General features: G+C 38.9%; 1 pseudogene; it reads right to left on the bottom strand.

Moving 5' to 3' along the window:
• Positions 1-5,403: 5,403 nt before the first annotated feature.
• Positions 5,404-6,139, bottom strand: LOC122738532 (annotated as a pseudogene).
• Positions 6,140-6,766: the final 627 nt, after the last annotated feature.

Raw genomic sequence — 6,766 nt, 5'->3', positions numbered from 1 at the left:
TATAATTATAACAGAAATTAAAATAACAATAAAACATAATTGAAAATTTTATATCGATGACCAAAAATAGTATCTGAGGAGTTGAAGTTGAAGAAATACACATTGCTTCTTTCCTTTTTTACTGTTGAGATGGGACCCACAATATGGAATGTTGCATACTCTGCCCTTTGATGTTACGTTTTGTTTAATTAATTTTTTTTTGTTTCAATGGAAGTATAATAGAGAAAAGGAAGGTGAGGTAAAAAGAAAAAAATAAAAATATAAATGTAATGCTGAGAAAGAAAGAAAGGAAACAAAGAATGAAAGAAAAACATAATAGGGCTCATTGTGAAGGCAACAACCTGAGTAAGAGAAGAGTAAAAGAAGGTGAAATAGACCAAGAGAAAGATTGGAGCGGAAGTTGAAGGAGGACACAAAAAGAAAGGAAAGTTGGTGGGGCAATATAAGTAAAACAAATGGTTAATACAAATTAAGACCTTATCAGAGAGAAAGGAAAGGAAGTTCAATGTGAATTTCAAGGTGTTTGGTGATGCTAAAGAATCTGTCAACATGTAATGGAGTACTAAAGATGTGATATGAAGAGAAGTGGTTAATGACTACTCAATCGAGGGAAATTTGAGATAGTTAGTTGTTGACATGATAACACTAGAGAGTTTGGATATTTTACCAGCCTGTATATCTAAGATATTACAAAATCTTCCAAGGACTTTTTAAGATGTCTGAAAATTGTCCACTTCTGGTGATGCAAACAGGAATAAATGGTACCATCAAAAGGCACTCAGAAAGCATTGACAAAATGATATTGTGTTTTCATTACTAATGACAATTCAACACAAAGTATTCAGAAAGAATAAGGTAGATCTGATAAGTCAGTAGATGATTGGAAAGGTAGTATCTGAAAATGGAATTTAGCTGTCTGCACCATAGCTCACAATGTAGACATACCTGACTCCTGACTGGGAGGTGAGGGGAAGGGAATAAACATTTTAGAGTGTCTACTATGTTCCAGACACTATGCTAAGTATTTTTAAAAAATATATTATCTCATTTGATCATCACAACATCCTTGAAGGTAGGTTCCATTAATAACCCCATTTACAGTTGTGGAAACTGAGAGAAATTGAAGTTAAATGACTTGCTTAGGTTCTTACAACTACTATCTGAGGCAGATCTTCCTGAAATCAAGGGTTCTATTCACTGTACAACCAATGGATCCCAACAGGGATGAAAAGAACCAAATAAGGGCTAATAAGAATATATTGGCCTGGATAGAGTATTGCAGATCTAATTAAACTGTCTTTGTCATGAAAAGTAAGGGACAGGGAGGAAAATATATGCATACATACATATAGATAGAGGATATAGAAAGCTATATGCTTATACATGCACATGTATGTGTTCATATACATATCTGCATGTATATCTATGTATATGTGTATACACATATACATCCCTCAAACTAGATAGATCAAAGTATATATGTATATGTGTGTTTATATGTGTTTATTTATATTTATATATCCTTCAAACAAACTGCCATAGAAGCTCCAGTGCAGGAAGAAGAAGAATAATTGAGACAGCCAGAAGTTCCCAGAATCCTAAATGAACCAATAATAAAGCCTTGGATACCTATTTATGAATGCACATAGTAATCAAAAGAGTATTGGACTTGGAGTCAGAAGATGATTTATTAGTTGGGTAACTTTGGGCAAACTGTTTAGCTTCTCTAAGCCTGCTTTGTAATCCTCAAGTTGAGGGCACTAATGCCTGACCTACATTTAGGATCATTTCAAGTTTTGAACTGACAAAAGAGATTTCTGCATTATAGTCCATGCTCTGCCATTACTTTTCAGGGTGACCTTGGGCAGATCACTTCTTGTCTCTGAACTAGTCTCCTCCTTTTTAAAGTGAGAAATTTGTACTAGGTTATTTATAATATCCCTTCTTGCTCTGAAAGATTTGCCTGTAAATATATAAATTTAAAATGCAAGGACAAGGGCAAGGTCTGAAGCCCTGATTTTCAGCTCACTATGGGGTTTGCAAAGTGCTTTACAAATATTATATGATTTTATGCTCAGAACAACCTTGCAAGTCAGATGCTATTTTTATCATCCCCATTTTATAGATGAATTAGCTGAGGCAGGCAGAGGTTAAGTGTTTTTTTTTTGTTTGTTTTTTTTTTGTAGAATCACATCACTATACTGAGACAGGATTAGAACTCTGGTCTTCCTGATTAGGTCTAGTGTTCTATCTGCTGCACTACCTGCTGGCTTCAAGATAATAGGAATCATGTCTTACCATTGAACACCTCATAGGTGCTCAGAAAATATTTTCGGGTTTGTTTTATCAGCTAAATGTCTTTCCTAGTTACAATTCTTGTCCTATGGTATTTAATGGGGGAAAAAAGATCGCATTGTACTGGTGCAGAGAGCCCCCATGAAAGATCATATAATCAGCATGTATATATCATCCTAATGATAATAGTTATTTAAACATTTTGCATAAGCACAGAGTATAAGGTATATTTTATGAATACTTAGGTTAAAAAAGTAAAAAGCTAGTTAACTCTTCTGAGAGTTACTTTTAAAATTAATTTTCTTAGAGAAATTTCATTTAAAATAACTTTGGACAATATATAATACATGGGAGCCTACCTGCCAAGACAAACCCAGGAAATATATCAACAGTACTATAAAACGCTTTTTACACAAATAAAGTCAGATATAAACAATTGGAAAAATATCAATTGCTCATGGGTAGGTCAATGTAAAGAATTAACTGTTATTTGAGGTTTTTATGACCCCATCTTTTAGCTAGAATTAAAAAAAACCTGGCTCCCACACTGGCCTGGGGCTCAGGCACAGCGCCTCTGCAAACAGCACAGTGCTCCACCCCCTGGTTGTAGCCATTGTCATGGTGCTGGCACCTCACATCATCACCACTCACAGACACCTACATGAGCCTAGCAAAATTATAATGACTGGAAGCCCAGTGAGGGCAGTCATATGACTGTCAGGGCTGCCAGCCAATTGGCTTGGGGCTGTATGTGGTCAGCTTGGGGTCTGCTGGAAAGAAGAAGGGAGGAGATTTGACATTCTAGCTTGAAACTGGAAGGCGACAGGATGCAGCCGAGTGTGTTCTCAGCTGATTCCTGAGCGGTGGTGTTATTCAGGTTGTATTATTTTCCCTTCTCCCATTTTATTTCCTTTCCATTAATTCTACTGATCTTGCTTGTGTTTTTAAGTTTGTTCTTGTTAATAAATCCTGTTCTGTTTTTGAGGGAGGCTGTCAGTCTCCTTCCTTGCCCCAATATTGCGGCAAGCCTCATAAATAACACTCCCCAATTAAAAATTGGTCCCTATACCGAGCCAACACAATAACAATGACAATCCTAAGTTAATTTACATATTTAGTGCTATACCAATCAAACTATTAAAAATTTATAGATCTAGAAAAAACAATAATGAAATTCATGTGAAGAACAAATGTCAAAGATATCAAGGGAATCAATGAAAAAAATGAAAGGTGATCTAGCAGTATTAGATCTTAAACTGTTTTATAAAACAGTAATTATCAAAACAATCTCATAATGGTTAAGAAATAGAAAGGTGGATCAGTGGAATAGAATAGGTAAATGACCATAGTAATATAGTATATGACAAACCCAAAGATCCAAGGTTTTGGAACAAGAACTCATTATTTGACAAACTGCTGGTAAAACTGGATAAAAGTATGGAAGAAACTAGGTATAGACCAACATCTCACACCATATACTAACATAAGGTAAAAATGGGTACATGATTTACACATAAAGGATAATGCCATAAGCAAATTAAGAAAACATATAATAGTTTACCTGTCAGATTTGTAGGCAGAGGAAGTATTTAGGACCAAAGAAGATAAAGAGATCAATACAAAATATAAAATAGGTAATATTGATTATAGAAAATTAAGAAGTTTTTGCACAAATAAAACTAATGTAACCAAGATTATAAGGGAAGCAGAAAACTGAGAAAGGATTTTTGAAACAATTATCTCTGATAAAGGCCTCATTTTTCAAATATATAAATAACTTATTCAAATTTATAAAAATACAAGTCATTCCCCAACTGATAAATGGTCAAAGGATATAAACAGGCAGTTTTCAGACAAAGACATCAAAAGATAGGAATAATGTTCTAGATCATTAATGATCAGAGAAATACAAATTAAAACAACACTGAGGTATCACCTTACACCTATCAGAGTGGCGATTATAACAAAAAAGGAAAATATTTTGATGTGGGAAAACTGGGATGCTAATCCACTGTTGGTGGAATTGTGAATGGAATGGATCCAACCTTTCTGGAGAGCTATTTGGAACTATGCCCAAAGGGCTATAAAACTGTCCATATCCTTTGATTCAGAAATACCACTGCTAGGTTTATACTCAAATACATCCCCGAAAAGAGAAAAAGACCTTTTTTTTTTTCCTCTTTTCCATTCCCCTTTATTTCATAAAGTTACAAATTACAAACACACACACACACACACACACACACACACACACACACATACACACACACAAAGGGCAGAAGGATGCAGAGACAGAGGGTGTGTGTGTGTGTGTGTGTGTGTATACACATATGTGCATGAGCACTAGGGGGCATAGGATTAGAGGACAAGCACAAAGAGGACCCAATACCCACCCCTTACCCAGAGAGGAGGGAGGGGGCACAGTGCCAAACATGAAACTTCTAGGTGGAGGTGAGAAAGGGTCCAATGGCCACTGACAGACCTTTGGGGGGAAAGGGGGGATTTTACCCCTGGGACTTATCCTAAGGGACCTTGTGCTTATTGGGGATTAGAGGGGAGAAAAAAAAATCTAAAACCAGGGAACAACAGAAAGAAAAAAGTCAGTAAATTCACTATGGGAAGGCAATATTGAGAAAGGTGGCAGGAGAATAGTAAAAGCAGTAAAGGCGGCTTCCCCTAAGGTTTCCTAAGCTTGAAGGGGAAAGCTCACCTCTATTTAATATTAAACTGGGGAAAAGGGAATTATTTCAAGGGGTGATTCCTCTGCCCCTTACAGTCTGTACCTAGAGGGTAGACGGAGTGAAAGCTTGTCATATAGAAAGGGGAAAAACAAGCTGGGATGATGAGGATCTTGGTGGTTGTCGTCAATTCTCCAGTTGAGGAGAATTGCTTTTCTTTCCTAGACCAGCTGAGACCTGTATCACCAAAATAGGCTCTAAGAGGATCTTTATTCCACTCTCACACTCTAAAATATTAGGAACAAGTGGGTTTCCTCCAAACGCCAGAGGAATGACTGAGGGGCTTCATCCCTTAAATGTGATCCCTTTCCCACCAACACACTTATGAGAAGATCTGCGTAGGTGGGTGGGGTCCTCACCAGTCACAGTGTCATGACTGTCGCGAGGGGGAATCCTCAGGGCTCTGTATCACCAACCGTGGGGTGTACCTCTGTCCTTCTACCCCCACCTGCCCCAGCAGCCTCATGCTGATGAAATTCCAGGGGTCCCTGTGGCTGGTATCTGGCTGTCTTTCTCCTTCAGTCATCGGCAAACGCTGCGGCATCACTCTCATCCAAACTAAGTAGTTTTGACATTCTCCCTGGACCCCAGTTCGGTGATTTCAGGAACACTGGAGGATGTGTGCCCTGTCTTGAGTATGATGCCCAATGGACATCTGCTCTAACCCGCTGTCAGAGTTCCTCACTGTTCTTCTTGTCTCCCAGATTGGATCCCACCTGGTGCTGGGCGCATCTCAGATGTTTCTTGGTAGACTTTGGGAGGGCCACCACCCAGTTTGGAGTAAGAGATGAAAGTGGAGGATGAAAAGGTGTGACAGTTGGCTCCAGTTGTCATGTGCTCCACATTCCCAATCATATCATTCATCATCCCAAACATGTCCATGAAACCACCTGCCATTCCCAGCATCCCAAAAGTGAGACAGTCCCAGCCTACATCCTTCGACTAGCAGGTCAAGCCCCTGGTATGCTCCCATCTGTGATGCTAAGGAAAGGGCTGTAGCCAAAGCCCCCTAACAGCATCCTGCTCATATGTTGTCGATTAATAGCAAAAGGATCAATGAGGATGATGGGATCCTCAGGCTCTCAGTCCCTCATGAACTGGAACATCCTGTTCTCAGCTTCTGGGAGCTCTGAACAGGCCTGAAACTAGGGCACAGGTGCCGAGGGGCCTAAAGCTCAGGCGCACAGACAGCTGGCCCGATCCAGTGCATGGCACAGGCCTGTGGAGTTGAGGCCCTGGCTGGGTGCTCGGCTGGGCCCGGGGCACTGAGGCAGGTGGCAAGGCCAATGCTCCTTCCTCATTCCTTGCTTCCTTCCTTCTTTCCTTCCTTCTTTCCATCCTTCCTTCCTTCCTTCCTTCCATCTTTCTTTCTTTCTTTCTTTCTTTCTTTCTTTCTTTCTTTCTTTCTTTCTTTCTTTCTTTCTTTCTTTCTTTCTTTCTTTCTTTCTTTCTTTCTTTCTTTCCTTCTTTCCTTCCTTGCTTCCTTCCTCCTCTTCCTCCTCCTCCTCCCTGCCACTACTGGAAAAAGACCTATTTGTGTAAAAATATTTGTAGCAGCTCTTTTTGTGGTGGCTAAGATTTGGAAATCAAAGGACTGCCCATCAATTTGGGAATGCCTAAACAAACTGTAGTATATGATGGTGATGGAATGTTATTGTGCTATAAGAAATGACAAACAGGATGATTTCGGAAAGGCCTAGAAAGACTTGTAAGAACTGACTATAGTGAATTGA

The sequence above is a fragment of the Dromiciops gliroides genome, chromosome 2 (genome assembly GCF_019393635.1).
Source record: "Dromiciops gliroides isolate mDroGli1 chromosome 2, mDroGli1.pri, whole genome shotgun sequence".
NCBI classification, from domain to species: Eukaryota; Metazoa; Chordata; class Mammalia; order Microbiotheria; family Microbiotheriidae; genus Dromiciops; species Dromiciops gliroides.
This window is presented reverse-complemented; position numbering and strand designations above follow the sequence as displayed.